The sequence below is a fragment of the Oncorhynchus mykiss genome, chromosome 12 (assembly GCF_013265735.2).
Source record: "Oncorhynchus mykiss isolate Arlee chromosome 12, USDA_OmykA_1.1, whole genome shotgun sequence".
Classification (NCBI taxonomy): domain Eukaryota; kingdom Metazoa; phylum Chordata; class Actinopteri; order Salmoniformes; family Salmonidae; genus Oncorhynchus; species Oncorhynchus mykiss.
The window spans coordinates 90,900,020-90,922,585 of NC_048576.1; positions in this window are offsets into that span (position 1 = coordinate 90,900,020).

Here is a 22,566-nt window from a genome sequence, read left to right on the forward strand (position 1 = left end):
ACCCTCTCTCTCCCTTCACTCTTTTCTTTATACCTCTCACCCTCTCTCTCCCTTCACTCTTTTCTTTATACCTCTCACCCTCTCTCTCCCTTCACTCTTTTCTTTATACCTCTCACCCTCTCTCTCCACCTCTTTTCTTTATACCTCTCACCCTCTCTCTCCCTTCACTCTTTTCTTTATACCTCTCACCCTCTCTCTCCACCTCTTTTCTTTATACCTCTCACCCTCTCTCTCTCTACCTCTTTTCTTTATACCTCTCACCCTCTCTCTCCCTTCACCCTTTTCTTTATACCTCTCACCCTCTCTCTCCCTTCACTCTTTTCTTTATACCTCTCACCCTCTCTCTCCCTTCACTCTTTTCTTTATACCTCTCACCCTCTCTCTCTCTCCACCTCTTTTCTTTGTACCTCTCACCCTCTCTCTCTCTCTACCTCTTTTCTTCATACCTCTCACCCTCTCTCTCCCTTCACTCTTTTCTTTATACCTCTCACCCTCTCTCTCCCTTCACTCTTTTCTTTATACCTCTCACCCTCTCTCTCCCTTCACTCTTTTCTTTATACCTCTCACCCTCTCTCTCCCTTCACTCTTTTCTTTATACCTCTCACCCTCTCTCTCTCTCCACCTCTTTTCTTTATACCTCTCACCCTCTCTCTCCACCTCTTTTCTTTATACCTCTCACCCTCTCTCTCCCTTCACTCTTTTCTTTATACCTCTCACCCTCTCTCTCCCTTCACTCTTTTCTTTATACCTCTCACCCTCTCTCTCCCTTCACTCTTTTCTTTATACCTCTCACCCTCTCTCTCTCTCCACCTCTTTTCTTTATACCTCTCACCCTCTCTCTCCCTTCACCCTTTTCTTTATACCTCTCACCCTCTCTCTCCCTTCACTCTTTTCTTTATACCTCTCACCCTCTCTCTCCACCTCTTTTCTTTATACCTCTCACCCTCTCTCTCCACCTCTTTTCTTTATACCTCTCACCCTCTCTCTCCCTTCACTCTTTTCTTTATACCTCTCACCCTCTCTCTCCCTTCACTCTTTTCTTTATACCTCTCACCCTCTCTCTCTCTCCACCTCTTTTCTTTATACCTCTCACCCTCTCTCTCCCTTCACCCTTTTCTTTATACCTCTCACCCTCTCTCTCCCTTCACCCTTTTCTTTATACCTCTCACCCTCTCTCTCCACCTCTTTTCTTTATACCTCTCACCCTCTCTCTCTCCCTTCACTCTTTTCTTTATACCTCTCACCCTCTCTCTCTCCCTTCACTCTTTTCTTTATACCTCTCACCCTCTCTCTCCCTTCACTCTTTTCTTTATACCTCTCACCCTCTCTCTCCCTTCACTCTTTTCTTTATACCTCTCACCCTCTCTCTCCACCTCTTTTCTTTATACCTCTCACCCTCTCTCTCCCTTCACTCTTTTCTTTATACCTCTCACCCTCTCTCTCCCTTCACCCTTTTCTTTATACCTCTCACCCTCTCTCTCCCTTCACCCTTTTCTTTATACCTCTCACCCTCTCTCTCCCTTCACTCTTTTCTTTATACCTCTCACCCTCTCTCTCCACCTCTTTTCTTTATACCTCTCACCCTCTCTCTCTCCCTTCACTCTTTTCTTTATACCTCTCACCCTCTCTCTCCCTTCACTCTTTTCTGTATACCTCTCACCCTCTCTCTCCCTTCACCCTTTTCTTTATACCTCTCACCCTCTCTCTCCCTTCACTCTTTTCTTTATACCTCTCACCCTCTCTCTCTCCCTTCACTCTTTTCTTTATACCTCTCACCCTCTCTCTCCCTTCACTCTTTTCTGTATACCTCTCACCCTCTCTCTCCCTTCACTCTTTTCTTTATACCTCTCACCCTCTCTCTCTCTCTACCTCTTTTCTTTATACCTCTCACCCTCTCTCTCCCTTCACCCTTTTCTTTATACCTCTCACCCTCTCTCTCCACCTCTTTTCTTTATACCTCTCACCCTCTCTCTCCCTTCACTCTTTTCTTTATACCTCTCACCCTCTCTCTCCCTTCACTCTTTTCTTTATACCTCTCACCCTCTCTCTCCCTTCACTCTTTTCTTTATACCTCTCACCCTCTCTCTCCCTTCACTCTTTTCTTTATACCTCTCACCCTCTCTCTCCCTTCACTCTTTTCTTTATACCTCTCACCCTCTCTCTCCCTTCACCCTTTTCTTTATACCTCTCACCCTCTCTCTCCCTTCACTCTTTTCTTTATACCTCTCACCCTCTCTCTCCCTTCACCCTTTTCTTTATACCTCTCACCCTCTCTCTCCCTTCACTCTTTTCTTTATACCTCTCACCCTCTCTCTCCCTTCACCCTTTTCTTTATACCTCTCACCCTCTCTCTCCCTTCACTCTTTTCTTTATACCTCTCACCCTCTCTCTCCCTTCACTCTTTTCTTTATACCTCTCACCCTCTCTCTCCCTTCACTCTTTTCTTTATACCTCTCACCCTCTCTCTCCACCTCTTTTCTTTATACCTCTCACCCTCTCTCTCCCTTCACTCTTTTCTTTATACCTCTCACCCTCTCTCTCCACCTCTTTTCTTTATACCTCTCACCCTCTCTCTCTACCTCTTTTCTTTATACCTCTCACCCTCTCTCTCCCTTCACCCTTTTCTTTATACCTCTCACCCTCTCTCTCCCTTCACTCTTTTCTTTATACCTCTCACCCTCTCTCTCCCTTCACTCTTTTCTTTATACCTCTCACCCTCTCTCTCCACCTCTTTTCTTTATACCTCTCACCCTCTCTCTCCACCTCTTTTCTTTATACCTCTCACCCTCTCTCTCCCTTCACTCTTTTCTTTATACCTCTCACCCTCTCTCTCCCTTCACTCTTTTCTTTATACCTCTCACCCTCTCTCTCCCTTCACTCTTTTCTTTATACCTCTCACCCTCTCTCTCTCTCCACCTCTTTTCTTTATACCTCTCACCCTCTCTCTCCCTTCACCCTTTTCTTTATACCTCTCACCCTCTCTCTCCCTTCACTCTTTTCTTTATACCTCTCACCCTCTCTCTCCACCTCTTTTCTTTATACCTCTCACCCTCTCTCTCCACCTCTTTTCTTTATACCTCTCACCCTCTCTCTCCCTTCACTCTTTTCTTTATACCTCTCACCCTCTCTCTCCCTTCACTCTTTTCTTTATACCTCTCACCCTCTCTCTCTCTCCACCTCTTTTCTTTATACCTCTCACCCTCTCTCTCCCTTCACCCTTTTCTTTATACCTCTCACCCTCTCTCTCCACCTCTTTTCTTTATACCTCTCACCCTCTCTCTCTCCCTTCACTCTTTTCTTTATACCTCTCACCCTCTCTCTCCCTTCACTCTTTTCTGTATACCTCTCACCCTCTCTCTCCCTTCACCCTTTTCTTTATACCTCTCACCCTCTCTCTCCCTTCACTCTTTTCTTTATACCTCTCACCCTCTCTCTCTCCCTTCACTCTTTTCTTTATACCTCTCACCCTCTCTCTCCCTTCACTCTTTTCTTTATACCTCTCACCCTCTCTCTCTCTCTACCTCTTTTCTTTATACCTCTCACCCTCTCTCTCCCTTCACCCTTTTCTTTATACCTCTCACCCTCTCTCTCCACCTCTTTTCTTTATACCTCTCACCCTCTCTCTCCCTTCACTCTTTTCTTTATACCTCTCACCCTCTCTCTCCCTTCACTCTTTTCTTTATACCTCTCACCCTCTCTCTCCCTTCACTCTTTTCTTTATACCTCTCACCCTCTCTCTCCCTTCACTCTTTTCTTTATACCTCTCACCCTCTCTCTCCCTTCACTCTTTTCTTTATACCTCTCACCCTCTCTCTCCCTTCACCCTTTTCTTTATACCTCTCACCCTCTCTCTCCCTTCACTCTTTTCTTTATACCTCTCACCCTCTCTCTCCCTTCACCCTTTTCTTTATACCTCTCACCCTCTCTCTCCCTTCACTCTTTTCTTTATACCTCTCACCCTCTCTCTCCCTTCACCCTTTTCTTTATACCTCTCACCCTCTCTCTCCCTTCACTCCTTTCTTTATACCTCTCACCCTCTCTCTCCCTTCACTCTTTTCTTTATACCTCTCACCCTCTCTCTCCCTTCACTCTTTTCTTTATACCTCTCACCCTCTCTCTCCACCTCTTTTCTTTATACCTCTCACCCTCTCTCTCCCTTCACTCTTTTCTTTATACCTCTCACCCTCTCTCTCCACCTCTTTTCTTTATACCTCTCACCCTCTCTCTCTACCTCTTTTCTTTATACCTCTCACCCTCTCTCTCCCTTCACCCTTTTCTTTATACCTCTCACCCTCTCTCTCCCTTCACTCTTTTCTTTATACCTCTCACCCTCTCTCTCCCTTCACTCTTTTCTTTATACCTCTCACCCTCTCTCTCCACCTCTTTTCTTTATACCTCTCACCCTCTCTCTCCACCTCTTTTCTTTATACCTCTCACCCTCTCTCTCCCTTCACTCTTTTCTTTATACCTCTCACCCTCTCTCTCCCTTCACTCTTTTCTTTATACCTCTCACCCTCTCTCTCCCTTCACTCTTTTCTTTATACCTCTCACCCTCTCTCTCTCTCCACCTCTTTTCTTTATACCTCTCACCCTCTCTCTCCCTTCACCCTTTTCTTTATACCTCTCACCCTCTCTCTCCCTTCACTCTTTTCTTTATACCTCTCACCCTCTCTCTCCACCTCTTTTCTTTATACCTCTCACCCTCTCTCTCCACCTCTTTTCTTTATACCTCTCACCCTCTCTCTCCCTTCACTCTTTTCTTTATACCTCTCACCCTCTCTCTCCCTTCACTCTTTTCTTTATACCTCTCACCCTCTCTCTCTCTCCACCTCTTTTCTTTATACCTCTCACCCTCTCTCTCCCTTCACCCTTTTCTTTATACCTCTCACCCTCTCTCTCCCTTCACCCTTTTCTTTATACCTCTCACCCTCTCTCTCCCTTCACTCTTTTCTTTATACCTCTCACCCTCTCTCTCCCTTCACCCTTTTCTTTATACCTCTCACCCTCTCTCTCCACCTCTTTTCTTTATACCTCTCACCCTCTCTCTCCCTTCACTCTTTTCTTTATACCTCTCACCCTCTCTCTCCCTTCACTCTTTTCTGTATACCTCTCACCCTCTCTCTCCCTTCACTCTTTTCTTTATACCTCTCACCCTCTCTCTCCCTTCACCCTTTTCTTTATACCTCTCACCCTCTCTCTCCCTTCACTCTTTTCTTTATACCTCTCACCCTCTCTCTCCACCTCTTTTCTTTATACCTCTCACCCTCTCTCTCTCCCTTCACTCTTCTCTTTATACCTCTCACCCTCTCTCTCCCTTCACTCTTTTCTGTATACCTCTCACCCTCTCTCTCCCTTCACCCTTTTCTTTATACCTCTCACCCTCTCTCTCCCTTCACTCTTTTCTTTATACCTCTCACCCTCTCTCTCTCCCTTCACTCTTTTCTTTATACCTCTCACCCTCTCTCTCCCTTCACTCTTTTCTGTATACCTCTCACCCTCTCTCTCCCTTCACTCTTTTCTTTATACCTCTCACCCTCTCTCTCCCTTCACCCTTTTCTTTATACCTCTCACCCTCTCTCTCCCTTCACTCTTTTCTTTATACCTCTCACCCTCTCTCTCCCTTCACCCTTTTCTTTATACCTCTCACCCTCTCTCTCCCTTCACCCTTTTCTTTTTACCTCTCACCCTCTCTCTCCACCTCTGTTCTTTATACCTCTCACCCTCTCTCTCCCTTCAATCTTTTCTTTATACCTCTCACCCTCTCTCTCCCTTCACCCTTTTCTTTATACCTCTCACCCTCTCTCTCCCTTCACTCTTTTCTTTATACCTCTCACCCTCTCTCTCCACCTCTTTTCTTTATACCTCTCACCCTCTCTCTCTCTCTACCTCTTTTCTTTATACCTCTCACCCTCTCTCTCCCTTCACCCTTTTCTTTATACCTCTCACCCTCTCTCTCCACCTCTTTTCTTTATACCTCTCACCCTCTCTCTCCCTTCACCCTTTTCTTTATACCTCTCACCCTCTCTCTCCCTTCACCCTTTTCTTTATACCTCTCACCCTCTCTCTCCCTTCACCCTTTTCTTTATACCTCTCACCCTCTCTCTCCCTTCACCCTTTTCTTTATACCTCTCACCCTCTCTCTCCACCTCTTTTCTTTATACCTCTCACCCTCTCTCTCCCTTCACCCTTTTCTTTATACCTCTCACCCTCTCTCTCCCTTCACTCTTTTCTTTATACCTCTCACCCTCTCTCTCTCTCCACCTCTTTTCTTTATACCTCTCACCCTCTCTCTCCCTTCACCCTTTTCTTTATACCTCTCACCCTCTCTCTCCCTTCACTCTTTTCTTTATACCTCTCACCCTCTCTCTCCCTTCACTCTTTTCTTTATACCTCTCACCCTCTCTCTCCCTTCACTCTTTTCTTTATACCTCTCACCCTCTCTCTCCCTTCACTCTTTTCTTTATACCTCTCACCCTCTCTCTCCCTTCACTCTTTTCTTTATACCTCTCACCCTCTCTCTCCCTTCACTCTTTTCTTTATACCTCTCACCCTCTCTCTCTCTCCACCTCTTTTCTTTATACCTCTCACCCTCTCTCTCCCTTCACTCTTTTCTTTATACCTCTCACCCTCTCTCTCCCTTCACTCTTTTCTTTATACCTCTCACCCTCTCTCTCCCTTCACTCTTTTCTTTATACCTCTCACCCTCTCTCTCCCTTCACTCTTTTCTTTATACCTCTCACCCTCTCTCTCCCTTCACTCTTTTCTTTATACCTCTCACCCTCTCTCTCCCTTCACTCTTTTCTTTATACCTCTCACCCTCTCTCTCCCTTCACCCTTTTCTTTATACCTCTCACCCTCTCTCTCCACCTCTTTTCTTTATACCTCTCACCCTCTCTCTCCACCTCTTTTCTTTATACCTCTCACCCTCTCTCTCCCTTCACCCTTTTCTTTATACCTCTCACCCTCTCTCTCCCTTCACTCTTTTCTTTATACCTCTCACCCTCTCTCTCTCTCCACCTCTTTTCTTTATACCTCTCACCCTCTCTCTCCCTTCACTCTTTTCTTTATACCTCTCACCCTCTCTCTCCCTTCACCCTTTTCTTTATACCTCTCACCCTCTCTCTCCCTTCACTCTTTTCTTTATACCTCTCACCCTCTCTCTCTCTCCACCTCTTTTCTTTATACCTCTCACCCTCTCTCTCCCTTAACCCTTTTCTTTATACCTCTCACCCTCTCTCTCTCCACCTCTTTTCTTTATACCTCTCACCCTCTCTCTCCCTTCACCCTTTTCTTTATACCTCTCACCCTCTCTCTCTCTCCACCTCTTTTCTTTATACCTCTCACCCTCTCTCTCCACCTCTTTTCTTTATACCTCTCACCCTCTCTCTCCACCTCTTTTCTTTATACCTCTCACCCTCTCTCTCCCTTCACTCTTTTCTTTATACCTCTCACCCTCTCTCTCCCTTCACTCTTTTCTTTATACCTCTCACCCTCTCTCTCCCTTCACCCTTTTCTTTATACCTCTCACCCTCTCTCTCCACCTCTTTTCTTTATACCTCTCACCCTCTCTCTCCCTTCACCCTTTTCTTTATACCTCTCACCCTCTCTCTCTCTCCACCTCTTTTCTTTATACCTCTCACCCTCTCTCTCTCTCCACCTCTTTTCTTTATACCTCTCACCCTCTCTCTCCCTTCACCCTTTTCTTTATACCTCTCACCCTCTCTCTCCACCTCTTTTCTTTATACCTCTCACCCTCTCTCTCCCTTCACCCTTTTCTTTATACCTCTCACCCTCTCTCTCCACCTCTTTTCTTTATACCTCTCACCCTCTCTCTCCCTTCACTCTTTTCTTTATACCTCTCACCCTCTCTCTCCCTTCACTCTTTTCTTTATACCTCTCACCCTCTCTCTCTCTCTACCTCTTTTCTTTATACCTCTCACCCTCTCTCTCCACCTCTTTTCTTTATACCTCTCACCCTCTCTCTCCCTTCACTCTTTTCTTTATACCTCTCACCCTCTCTCTCTCTCTACCTCTTTTCTTTATACCTCTCACCCTCTCTCTCTCTCTACCTCTTTTCTTTATACCTCTCACCCTCTCTCTCCCTTCACCCTTTTCTTTATACCTCTCACCCTCTCTCTCCACCTCTTTTCTTTATACCTCTCACCCTCTCTCTCCCTTCACTCTTTTCTTTATACCTCTCACCCTCTCTCTCCACCTCTTTTCTTTATACCTCTCACCCTCTCTCTCTCTCTCTACCTATTTTCTTTATACCTCTCACCCTCTCTCTCCCTTCACTCTTTTCTTTATACCTCTCACCCTCTCTCTCCCTTCACTCTTTTCTTTATACCTCTCACCCTCTCTCTCTCTTCACTCTTTTCTTTATACCTCTCACCCTCTCTCTCTCTCCACCTCTTTTCTTTATACCTCTCACCGTCTCTCTCTCTCTACCTCTTTTCTTTATACCTCTCACCCTCTCTCTCCCTTCACTCTTCTCTTTATACCTCTCACCCTCTCTCTCCACCTCTTTTCTTTATACCTCTCACCCTCTCTCTCCCTTCACTCTTTTCTTTATACCTCTCACCCTCTCTCTCCACCTCTTTTCTTTATACCTCTCACCCTCTCTCTCTCTCCACCTCTTTTCTTTATACCTCTCACCCTCTCTCTCCCTTCACTCTTTTCTTTATACCTCTCACCCTCTCTCCACCTCTTTTCTTTATACCTCTCACCCTCTCTCTCCCTTCACTCTTTTCTTTATACCTCTCACCCTCTCTCTCCCTTCACTCTTTTCTTTATACCTCTCACCCTCTCTCCACCTCTTTTCTTTATACCTCTCACCCTCTCTCTCCCTTCACCCTTTTCTTTATACCTCTCACCCTCTCTCTCCACCTCTTTTCTTTATACCTCTCACCCTCTCTCTCCCTTCACTCTTTTCTTTATACCTCTCACCCTCTCTCTCCCTTCACTCTTTTCTTTATACCTCTCACCCTCTCTCTCTCTTCACTCTTTTCTTTATACCTCTCACCCTCTCTCTCTCCACCTCTTTTCTTTATACCTCTCACCCTCTCTCTCCCTTCACTCTTTTCTTTATACCAGTCACCCTCTCTCTCTCTTCACTCTTTTCTTTATACCTCTCACCCTCTCTCTCCCTTCACTCTTTTCTTTATACCTCTCACCCTCTCTCTCTCCACCTCTTTTCTTTATACCTCTCACCCTCTCTCTCCCTTCACCCTTTTCTTTATACCTCTCACCCTCTCTCTCCCTTCACCCTTTTCTTTATACCTCTCACCCTCTCTCTCCCTTCACTCTTTTCTTTATACCTCTCACCCTCTCTCTCCCTTCACTCTTTTCTTTATACCTCTCACCCTCTCTCTCCCTTCACCCTTTTCTTTATACCTCTCACCCTCTCTCTCCACCTCTTTTCTTTATACCTCTCACCCTCTCTCTCCCTTCACCCTTTTCTTTATACCTCTCACCCTCTCTCTCTCTCCACCTCTTTTCTTTATACCTCTCACCCTCTCTCTCTCTCCACCTCTTTTCTTTATACCTCTCACCCTCTCTCTCCCTTCACCCTTTTCTTTATACCTCTCACCCTCTCTCTCCACCTCTTTTCTTTATACCTCTCACCCTCTCTCTCCCTTCACCCTTTTCTTTATACCTCTCACCCTCTCTCTCCACCTCTTTTCTTTATACCTCTCACCCTCTCTCTCCCTTCACTCTTTTCTTTATACCTCTCACCCTCTCTCTCCCTTCACTCTTTTCTTTATACCTCTCACCCTCTCTCTCTCTCTACCTCTTTTCTTTATACCTCTCACCCTCTCTCTCCACCTCTTTTCTTTATACCTCTCACCCTCTCTCTCCCTTCACTCTTTTCTTTATACCTCTCACCCTCTCTCTCTCTCTACCTCTTTTCTTTATACCTCTCACCCTCTCTCTCTCTCTACCTCTTTTCTTTATACCTCTCACCCTCTCTCTCCCTTCACCCTTTTCTTTATACCTCTCACCCTCTCTCTCCACCTCTTTTCTTTATACCTCTCACCCTCTCTCTCCCTTCACTCTTTTCTTTATACCTCTCACCCTCTCTCTCCACCTCTTTTCTTTATACCTCTCACCCTCTCTCTCTCTCTCTACCTATTTTCTTTATACCTCTCACCCTCTCTCTCCCTTCACTCTTTTCTTTATACCTCTCACCCTCTCTCTCCCTTCACTCTTTTCTTTATACCTCTCACCCTCTCTCTCTCTTCACTCTTTTCTTTATACCTCTCACCCTCTCTCTCTCTCCACCTCTTTTCTTTATACCTCTCACCGTCTCTCTCTCTCTACCTCTTTTCTTTATACCTCTCACCCTCTCTCTCCCTTCACTCTTTTCTTTATACCTCTCACCCTCTCTCTCCACCTCTTTTCTTTATACCTCTCACCCTCTCTCTCCCTTCACTCTTTTCTTTATACCTCTCACCCTCTCTCTCCACCTCTTTTCTTTATACCTCTCACCCTCTCTCTCTCTCCACCTCTTTTCTTTATACCTCTCACCCTCTCTCTCCCTTCACTCTTTTCTTTATACCTCTCACCCTCTCTCCACCTCTTTTCTTTATACCTCTCACCCTCTCTCTCCCTTCACTCTTTTCTTTATACCTCTCACCCTCTCTCTCCCTTCACTCTTTTCTTTATACCTCTCACCCTCTCTCCACCTCTTTTCTTTATACCTCTCACCCTCTCTCTCCCTTCACCCTTTTCTTTATACCTCTCACCCTCTCTCTCCACCTCTTTTCTTTATACCTCTCACCCTCTCTCTCCCTTCACTCTTTTCTTTATACCTCTCACCCTCTCTCTCCCTTCACTCTTTTCTTTATACCTCTCACCCTCTCTCTCTCTTCACTCTTTTCTTTATACCTCTCACCCTCTCTCTCTCCACCTCTTTTCTTTATACCTCTCACCCTCTCTCTCCCTTCACTCTTTTCTTTATACCAGTCACCCTCTCTCTCTCTTCACTCTTTTCTTTATACCTCTCACCCTCTCTCTCCCTTCACTCTTTTCTTTATACCTCTCACCCTCTCTCTCTCCACCTCTTTTCTTTATACCTCTCACCCTCTCTCTCCCTTCACCCTTTTCTTTATACCTCTCACCCTCTCTCTCCCTTCACCCTTTTCTTTATACCTCTCACCCTCTCTCTCCACCTCTTTTCTTTATACCTCTCACCCTCTCTCTCCCTTCACTCTTTTCTTTATACCTCTCACCCTCTCTCTCTCTCCACCTCTTTTCTTTATACCTCTCACCCTCTCTCTCCCTTCACTATTTTCTTTATACCTCTCACACTCTCTCTCTCTTCACTCTTTTCTTTATACCTCTCACCCTCTCTCTCCCTTCACTCTTTTCTTTATACCTCTCATCCTCTCTCTCTCCACCTCTTTTCTTTATACCTCTCACCCTCTCTCTCTCTCTACCTCTTTTCTTTATACCTCTCACCCTCTCTCTCCCTTCACCCTTTTCTTTATACCTCTCACCCTCTCTCTCCCTTCACCCTTTTCTTTATACCTCTCACCCTCTCTCTCCACCTCTTTTCTTTATACCTCTCACCCTCTCTCTCCCTTCACTCTTTTCTTTATACCTCTCACCCTCTCTCTCTCTCCACCTCTTTTCTTTATACCTCTCACCCTCTCTCTCCCTTCACCCTTTTCTTTATACCTCTCACCCTCTCTCTCCCTTCACTCTTTTCTTTATACCTCTCACCCTCTCTCTCTCTCCACCTCTTTTCTTTATACCTCTCACCCTCTCTCTCCCTTCACCCTTTTCTTTATACCTCTCACCCTCTCTCTCCACCTCTTTTCTTTATACCTCTCACCCTCTCTCTCCCTTCACTCTTTTCTTTATACCTCTCACCCTCTCTCTCCACCTCTTTTCTTTATACCTCTCACCCTCTCTCTCCCTTCACCCTTTTCTTTATACCTCTCACCCTCTCTCTCTCTCTACCTCTTTTCTTTATACCTCTCACCCTCTCTCTCCCTTCACTCTTTTCTTTATACCTCTCACCCTCTCTCTCCCTTCACCCTTTTCTTTATACCTCTCACCCTCTCTCTCCACCTCTTTTCTTTATACCTCTCACCCTCTCTCTCCCTTCACCCTTTTCTTTATACCTCTCACCCTCTCTCTCCACCTCTTTTCTTTATACCTCTCACCCTCTCTCTCCCTTCACCCTTTTCTTTATACCTCTCACCCTCTCTCTCCCTTCACCCTTTTCTTTATACCTCTCACCCTCTCTCTCCCTTCACTCTTTTCTTTATACCTCTCACCCTCTCTCTCCACCTCTTTTCTTTATACCTCTCACCCTCTCTCTCCCTTCACCCTTTTCTTTATACCTCTCACCCTCTCTCTCCCTTCACCCTTTTCTTTATACCTCTCACCCTCTCTCTCCCTTCACTATTTTCTTTATACCTCTCACCCTCTCTCTCCCTTCACTCTTTTCTTTATACCTCTCACCCTCTCTCTCCACCTCTTTTCTTTATACCTCTCACCCTCTCTCTCCCTTCACTCTTTTCTTTATACCTCTCACCCTCTCTCTCCCTTCACTCTTTTCTTTATACCTCTCACCCTCTCTCTCCCTTCACTCTTTTCTTTATACCTCTCACCCTCTCTCTCCACCTCTTTTCTTTATACCTCTCACCCTCTCTCTCCCTTCACCCTTTTCTTTATACCTCTCACCCTCTCTCTCCCTTCACTCTTTTCTTTATACCTCTCACCCTCTCTCTCCCTTCACTCTTTTCTTTATACCTCTCACCCTCTCTCTCCCTTCACCCTTTTCTTTATACCTCTCACCCTCTCTCTCCCTTCACTCTTTTCTTTATACCTCTCACCCTCTCTCTCCCTTCACCCTTTTCTTTATACCTCTCACCCTCTCTCTCCACCTCTTTTCTTTATACCTCTCACCCTCTCTCTCCACCTCTTTTCTTTATACCTCTCACCCTCTCTCTCCACCTCTTTTCTTTATACCTCTCACCCTCTCTCTCCCTTCACTCTTTTCTTTATACCTCTCACCCTTTCTCTCCCTTCACTCTTTTCTTTATACCTCTCACCCTCTCTCTCCCTTCACTCTTTTCTTTTAACCTCTCACCCTCTCTCTCCACCTCTTTTCTTTATACCTCTCACCCTCTCTCTCCCTTCACCCTTTTCTTTATACCTCTCACCCTCTCTCTCCCTTCACCCTTTTCTTTATACCTCTCACCCTCTCTCTCCCTTCACTCTTTTCTTTATACCTCTCACCCTCTCTCTCCCTTCACTCTTTTCTTTATACCTCTCACCCTCTCTCTCCCTTCACTCTTTTCTTTATACCTCTCACCCTCTCTCTCCCTTCACTCTTTTCTTTATACCTCTCACCCTCTCTCTCCCTTCACTCTTTTCTTTATACCTCTCACCCTCTCTCTCCACCTCTTTTCTTTATACCTCTCACCCTCTCTCTCCCTTCACCCTTTTCTTTATACCTCTCACCCTCTCTCTCCCTTCACTTTTTTCTTTATACCTCTCACCCTCTCTCTCCCTTCACTCTTTTCTTTATACCTCTCACCCTCTCTCTCCACCTCTTTTCTTTATACCTCTCACCCTCTCTCTCCCTTCACCCTTTTCTTTATACCTCTCACCCTCTCTCTCCCTTCACCCTTTTCTTTATACCTCTCACCCTCTCTCTCCACCTCTTTTCTTTATACCTCTCACCCTCTCTCTCCCTTCACTCTTTTCTTTATACCTCTCACCCTCTCTCTCCCTTCACTCTTTTCTTTATACCTCTCACCCTCTCTCTCCCTTCACCCTTTTCTTTATACCTCTCACCCTCTCTCTCCACCTCTTTTCTTTATACCTCTCACCCTCTCTCTCCACCTCTTTTCTTTATACCTCTCACCCTCTCTCTCCACCTCTTTTCTTTATACCTCTCACCCTCTCTCTCCACCTCTTTTCTTTATACCTCTCACCCTCTCTCTCCACCTCTTTTCTTTATACCTCTCACCCTCTCTCTCCACCTCTTTTCTTTATACCTCTCACCCTCTCTCTCCCTTCACTCTTTTCTTTATACCTCTCACCCTCTCTCTCTCCACCTCTTTTCTTTATACCTCTCACCCTCTCTCTCCCTTCACTCTTTTCTTTATACCTCTCACCCTCTCTCCCTTCACCCTTTTCTTTATACCTCTCACCCTCTCTCTCCCTTCACTCTTTTCTTTATACCTCTCACCCTCTCTCTCCACCTCTTTTCTTTATACCTCTCACCCTCTCTCTCCACCTTTTTTCTTTATACCTCTCACCCTCTCTCTCCACCTCTTTTCTTTATACCTCTCACCCTCTCTCTCCCTTCACCCTTTTCTTTATACCTCTCACCCTCTCTCTCCACCTCTTTTCTTTATACCTCTCACCCTCTCTCTCCACCTCTTTTCTTTATACCTCTCACCCTCTCTCTCCACCTCTTTTCTTTATACCACTCACCCTCTCTCTCCACCTCTTTTCTTTATACCTCTCACCCTCTCTCTCCACCTCTTTTCTTTATACCTCTCACCCTCTCTCTCCCTTCACCCTTTTCTTTATACCTCTCACCCTCTCTCTCCACCTCTTTTCTTTATACCTCTCACCCTCTCTCTCCACCTCTTTTCTTTATACCTCTCACCCTCTCTCTCCACCTCTTTTCTTTATACCTCTCACCCTCTCTCTCCACCTCTTTTCTTTATACCTCTCACCCTCTCTCTCCCTTCACTCTTTTCTTTATACCTCTCACCCTCTCTCTCCACCTCTTTTCTTTATACCTCTCACCCTCTCTCTCCCTTCACTCTTTTCTTTATACCTCTCACCCTCTCTCTCCACCTCTTTTCTTTATACCTCTCACCCTCTCTCTCCCTTCACTCTTTTCTTTATACCTCTCACCCTCTCTCTCCACCTCTTTTCTTTATACCTCTCACCCTCTCTCTCCAACTCTTTTCTTTATACCACTCACCCTCTCTCTCCACCTCTTTTCTTTATACCTCTCACCCTCTCTCTCCACCTCTTTTCTTTATACCTCTCACCCTCTCTCTCCACCTCTTTTCTTTATACCTCTCACCCTCTCTCTCCACCTCTTTTCTTTATACCACTCACCCTCTCTCTCCCTTCACTCTTTTCTTTATACCTCTCACCCTCTCTCTCCACCTCTTTTCTTTATACCTCTCACCCTCTCTCTCCCTTCACCCTTTTCTTTATACCTCTCACCCCCTCTCTCCACCTCTTTTCTTTATACCTCTCACCCTCTCACTCCCTTCACTCTTTTCTTTATACCTCTCACCCTCTCTCTCCACCTCTTTTCTTTATACCTCTCACCCTCTCTCTCCCTTCACTCTTTTCTTTATACCTCTCACCCTCTCTCTCCACCTCTTTTCTTTATACCTCTCACCCTCTCTCTCCCTTCACCCTTTTCTTTATACCTCTCACCCTCTCTCTCCCTTCACCCTTTTCTTTATACCTCTCACCCTCTCTCTCCCTTCACTCTTTTCTTTATACCTCTCACCCTTTCTCTCCCTTCACTCTTTTCTTTATACCTCTCACCCTCTCTCTCCCTTCACTCTTTTCTTTATACCTCTCACCCTCTCTCTCCACCTCTTTTCTTTATACCTCTCACCCTCTCTCTCCCTTCACTCTTTTCTTTATACCTCTCACCCTCTCTCTCCCTTCACTCTTTTCTTTATACCTCTCACCCTCTCTCTCCCTTCACTCTTTTCTTTATACCTCTCACCCTCTCTCTCCCTTCACTCTTTTCTTTATACCTCTCACCCTCTCTCTCCACCTCTTTTCTTTATACCTCTCACCCTCTCTCTCCCTTCACCCTTTTCTTTATACCTCTCACCCTCTCTCTCCACCTCTTTTCTTTATACCTCTCACCCTCTCTCTCCACCCTTTTCTTTATACCTCTCACCCTCTCTCTCTCTCCACCCTTTTCTTTATACCTCTCACCCTCTCTCTCCCTTCACTCTTTTCTTTATGGCACTCACCCTCTCTCTCCCTTCACCCTTTTCTTTATACCTCTCACCCTCTCTCTCCCTTCACCCTTTTCTTTATACCTCTCGCCCTCTCTCTCCACCTCTTTTCTTTATACCTCTCACCCTCTCTCTCCCTTCACTCTTTTCTTTATACCTCTCACCCTTTCTCTCCATTCACTCTTTTCTTTATACCTCTCACCCTCTCTCTCCCTTCACTCTTTTCTTTATGGCACTCACCCTCTCTCTCCCTTCACCCTTTTCTTTATACCTCTCACCCTCTCTCTACCTTCACCTCTTTTCTTTATACCTCTCACCCTCTCTCTCCATTCACCCTTTTCTTTATACCTCTCACCCTCTCTCTCCCTTCACTCTTTTCTTTATACCTCTCACCCTCTCTCTCCCTTCACCCTTTTCTTTATACCTCTCACCCTCTCTCTCCCTTCACTCTTTTCTTTATACCTCTCACCCTCTCTCTCCCTTCACTCTTTTCTTTATACCTCTCACCCTCTCTCTCCCTTCACCCTTTTCTTTATACCTCTCACCCTCTCTCTCCCTTCACTCTTTTCTTTATACCTCTCACCCTCTCTCTCCCTTCACTCTTTTCTTTATACCTCTCACCCTCTCTCTCCACCTCTTTTCTTTATACCTCTCACCCTCTCTCTCCACCTCTTTTCTTTATACCTCTCACCCTCTCTCTCCCTTCACTCTTTTCTTTATACCTCTCACCCTCTCTCTCCCTTCACTCTTTTCTTTATACCTCTCACCCTCTCTCTCCCTTCACTCTTTTCTTTATACCTCTCACCCTCTCTCTCCCTTCACTCTTTTCTTTATACCTCTCACCCTCTCTCTCCACCTCTTTTCTTTATACCTCTCACCCTCTCTCTCCCTTCACTCTTTTCTTTATACCTCTCACCCTCTCTCTCCCTTCACTCTTTTCTTTATACCTCTCACCCTCTCTCTCCCTTCACTCTTTTCTTTATACCTCTCACCCTCTCTCTCCCTTCACTCTTTTCTTTATACCTCTCACCCTCTCTCTCTCCACCTCTTTTCTTTATACCTCTCACCCTCTCTCTCCACCTCTTTTCTTTATACCTCTCACCCTCTCTCTCCACCTCTTTTCTTTATACCTCTCACCCTCTCTCTCCACCTCTTTTCTTTATACCTCTCACCCTCTCTCTCCACCTCTTTTCTTTATACCTCTCACCCTCTCTCTCCCTTCACCCTTTTCTTTATACCTCTCACCCTCTCTCTCCCTTCACCCTTTTCTTTATACCTCTCACCCTCTCTCTCCCTTCACTCTTTTCTTTATACCTCTCACCCTCTCTCTCCCTTCACTCTTTTCTTTATACCTCTCACCCTCTCTCTCCCTTCACTCTTTTCTTTATACCTCTCACCCTCTCTCTCCCTTCACTCTTTTCTTTATACCTCTCACCCTCTCTCTCCCTTCACTCTTTTCTTTATACCTCTCACCCTCTCTCTCCACCTCTTTTCTTTATACCTCTCACCCTCTCTCTCCCTTCACCCTTTTCTTTATACCTCTCACCCTCTCTCTCCCTTCACTCTTTTCTTTATACCTCTCACCCTCTCTCTCCACCTCTTTTCTTTATACCTCTCACCCTCTCTCTCCCTTCACCCTTTTCTTTATACCTCTCACCCTCTCTCTCCCTTCACCCTTTTCTTTATACCTCTCACACTCTCTCTACCTTCACCTCTTTTCTTTATACCTCTCACCCTCTCTCTCCATTCACCCTTTTCTTTATACCTCTCACCCTCTCTCTCCCTTCACTCTTTTCTTTATACCTCTCACCCTCTCTCTCCCTTCACCCTTTTCTTTATACCTCTCACCCTCTCTCTCCCTTCACTCTTTTCTTTATACCTCTCACCCTCTCTCTCCCTTCACTCTTTTCTTTATACCTCTCACCCTCTCTCTCCACCTCTTTTCTTTATACCTCTCACCCTCTCTCTCCACCTCTTTTCTTTATACCTCTCACCCTCTCTCTCCACCTCTTTTCTTTATACCTCTCACCCTCTCTCTCTCTCCACCTCTTTTCTTTATACCTCTCACCCTCTCTCTCCCTTCACCTCTTTTCTTTATACCTCTCACCCTCTCTCTCCACCTCTTTTCTTTATACCTCTCACCCTCTCTCTCCCTTCACCCTTTTCTTTATACCTCTCACCCTCTCTCTCCACCTCTTTTCTTTATACCTCTCACCCTCTCTCTCCACCCTTTTCTTTATACCTCTCACCCTCTCTCTCTCTCCACCCTTTTCTTTATACCTCTCACCCTCTCTCTCCCTTCACTCTTTTCTTTATGGCACTCACCCTCTCTCTCCCTTCACCCTTTTCTTTATACCTCTCACCCTCTCTCTCCCTTCACCCTTTTCTTTATACCTCTCGCCCTCTCTCTCCACCTCTTTTCTTTATACCTCTCACCCTCTCTCTCCCTTCACTCTTTTCTTTATACCTCTCACCCTTTCTCTCCCTTCACTCTTTTCTTTATACCTCTCACCCTCTCTCTCCCTTCACTCTTTTCTTTATGGCACTCACCCTCTCTCTCCCTTCACCCTTTTCTTTATACCTCTCACCCTCTCTCTACCTTCACCTCTTTTCTTTATACCTCTCACCCTCTCTCTCCATTCACCCTTTTCTTTATACCTCTCACCCTCTCTCTCCCTTCACTCTTTTCTTTATACCTCTCACCCTCTCTCTCCCTTCACCCTTTTCTTTATACCTCTCACCCTCTCTCTCCCTTCACTCTTTTCTTTATACCTCTCACCCTCTCTCTCCCTTCACTCTTTTCTTTATACCTCTCACCCTCTCTCTCCACCTCTTTTCTTTATACCTCTCACCCTCTCTCTCCACCTCTTTTCTTTATACCTCTCACCCTCTCTCTCCACCTCTTTTCTTTATACCTCTCACCCTCTCTCTCTCTCCACCTCTTTTCTTTATACCTCTCACCCTCTCTCTCCCTTCACCTCTTTTCTTTATACCTCTCACCCTCTCTCTCCACCTCTTTTCCTGTGGCACTCATCCTTTATTTTCATAATCGTCATCTTTCTCCTCGCCATATGTCCCATACAGATCCACCCACCCACCCACCCTCTTTCTCTCTCTCTTTCTCTTTCTCTCTATTTCTCTCTCTCTGACTCTCTCTCTGACTGTGTGACTGGTGGTGCTGGGTGATTGAATGTGGTGTGCCGTGGCTGGCTCTGGCTTCCTTGAAGAGGCGGACATGGCTTCATGTGGGCAGATCTCTGCCAGCTTGGATGAGCCCACTCTGGGTATCTGTTACAGCTGGCAGGGTGACGGTGCGTGGGCGTGATGGGGGCATGACATATCATATAGCTGTACCACTGTATAGGGACTGGAGAGATGGTGGGAATCAGAAAATCTACTTCTTTTTTTTTGTGTGGGAACAGTTCAAGAATGAGCATTTACCGTTTTAAAGCAATTTCTGTCATCATTATCTGATTGATTGAAATGCTGTTTACTCATGAGGAGCAATATCTATGAGATTGAGAACTATGAGATTGGAATATAGTAAACCTTATGGGTCAAATATCTTATTATCATTAGCTTTAATACCAAACCAACCTAGCAATTAAAAGTTGAAAAGAATGTGAGAAGCTGGCTAAATTAGACTAGAGTGACTAGATACAGAGTGACTAGATACAGAGTGACTAGATACAGAGTGACTAGATGTAGAGTGACTAAATACAGAGTGACTAGATACAGAGTGACTAGATACAGAGTGACTAGATACAGAGTGACTAGATGTAGAGTGACTAAATACAGAGTGAATAGATGTAGAGTGACTAAATACAGAGTGACTAGATACAGAGTGACTAGATACAGAGTGACTAGATACAGAGTGATTAGATACAGAGTGACTAGATGTAGAGTGACTAAATACAGAGTGACTAGATGTAGAGTGACTAAATACAGAGTGACTAGATGTAGAGTGACTAAATACAGAGTGAATAGATGTAGAGTGACTAAATACAGAGTGACTAGATACAGAGTGACTAGATACAGAGTGACTAGATACAGAGTGATTAGATACAGAGTGACTAGATGTAGAGTGACTAAATACAGAGTGACTAGATACAGAGTGACTAGATACAGAGTGACTAGATACAGAGTGACTAGATACAGGGTGACTAGATACAGAGTGACTAGATACAGAGTGACTAGATACAGAGTGACTAGATACAGAGTGACTAAATACAGAGTGACTAAATACAGAGTGACTAAATACAGAGTGACTAGATACAGAGTGACTAGATACAGAGTGACTAGATACAAAGTGACTAGATACAGAGTGACTAGATACAGAGTGACTAGATGTAGAGTGACTAAATATCCTGACTAGATGTAGAGTGACTAGATGTAGAGTGACTAGATGTAGAGTGACTAGATGTAGAGTGACTAGATGTAGAGTGACTAGATACAGAGTGATGAGATACAGAGTTATGAGATATAGAGTGACTAAATATCCTGACTAGATACAGAGTGACTAGATACAGAGTGATGAGATATAGAGTGACTAAATATCCTGACTAGATGTAGAGTGACTAGATGTAGAGTGACTAGATGTAGAGTGACTAGATATAGCGTGACGAGATATAGAGTGACGAGATATAGAGTGACGAGATATAGAGTGACTAGATATAGAGTGACGCGATATAGAGTGACGGGATATAGAGTGACGAGACATAGAGTGACGAGACATAGAGTGACGAGATATAGAGTGACGAGATATAGAGTGACGAGATATAGAGTGACTAGACCCTTATTGATGTATCCATGTGATATGCACTTTTCAGAATACATTTTATTTTATTTATTCTTGGTGACATCTCTGAGAGATTTGCGGGGTGACACAGATGAGCCCGTTTCCTGGCAAACCTTACCACCTCTCCCTTTCTCCTCCCCTCTCTCTGTTTCCCTCCTTTCTCTTCCTCTCTCCCCCTTTCCTAATCTCTATTGCGTGGGGGTGAGAGAGGGTGTGAGGAGAGGCAGGGGAGGGATGCAGGGAACAGGCCAAGGGCCTCGACTAACATCCATGGGAATCTGCACATCCATTCAGGGACAATTATCCCCGTCAATACAGGGAGCAGAGGCACAGGGCGGGAGGGGAGGGGGCAAGGCAGTGTGTGTGGGAGAGGGAGGCGGTGGGGCAACCAACATGGAAACCAAGCCATGAAGTGCCCAAGGAGCCAAGAGTTGGAGACTGGAGAGAGAGAGTGTGTGGAGGGAGAACGCATGATGAGAGAGGTAGCTAGCTGGTAACTAAAATAGCCAACAGCTGGGAACTGGGGAGATAGTGTGTGGCAGGGGAGAGTGCGATGAGAGAGGTAGCTATAGTGAGAAGGAAGAAAGTGAAACAGTTATATATTTCATATCTGACAGAAATCTTTATGTCTGAAAGATGACCTTTATGAGTCTAGCAGAACTCATGTGTTTAAAATGAGTGTTTCCTTTCTGTCTGGTTTCTGGAGAAGTGATCATGTGAAAAAATAGTTTTGAGCAAGTTAAAGTAGACACTGTTATTGACTCCTTGCCAAGACATACTGTACACTTAGGTTCAGGTCATGTTCCTCTGAGCTTAGCCTTAGAGACCGTTGGTCCTATCTCAGGCCTATTGGAAGACTGTTGTTAATGTGTTAATAGCGGATATAATCACAGAGTGATTGACTAATTGTTCCTTATTTTTCATCATTTCAATTTTACAATGTCTGTCTGTCTGTCTTTCCATCCATCCGTCCGTCTGTGTGCGTGCGTCCTTGACATGACACACAGGCATGTTTGAAGGCTACAGAGAAAGACTTTTCTGGCGTTCCATCCGACCCCACATGCCAGTTCCCTCTCTCTGTCTCTCTCATCTGCCCTGGGCTCTTTCTGTAATTCAGAGGAAACGCTGTGGTCGCAGAGACAGGAGAGGGGGATTCCTGATCAGATTCATGGAAAACCAACGACACCTCTTCACTCCATTCTATTTTCCAAAGTACAGTAACTTGATAATAAGATGGATGACCTCTGATCGCGGATTTGCTACCAACGAGATTCTCGTAACTGCAATATTCTCTGCTTTTCTGAAGCATGGCTTTCGGACAAGATAGCCCTCATGGCTATCCAGCTCGATGGATTCTCCATTCACCGATCAGACAGGACAGTAGAGTAAGGTAAATCGAGAGGGGGAGGGATTTGCCTCCTTATCAACAACAAATGGTTTGCTGACTCGAGCGCAGTGGTAGTCTTGACCCATTGTTTACCCTTCGTGGAATACCTGATGGTCAAATGCTGACCCTTCTACCTCCTGAAGGAGTTTTCAGCTGTATACATTCCACCTCAGGACAAGAAATATAACAAGCTAGAACTTAACAAACTGTATGAGGCTATAAACAAGCAGGAAAATTTACATCCGGAGGCCACATTTCTTGCCGCTAGCGATTTTAATTCCGCGTCGTTAAGACACACGATGCCCAACTTCCATCAACACATCTCCTTCGCCATTGGGGGCTATAAAGTCCTAGACTGTTACTCTACCCACAAGCAAGCATACATGGCCCTCCCTCGTCCACCATTCAGC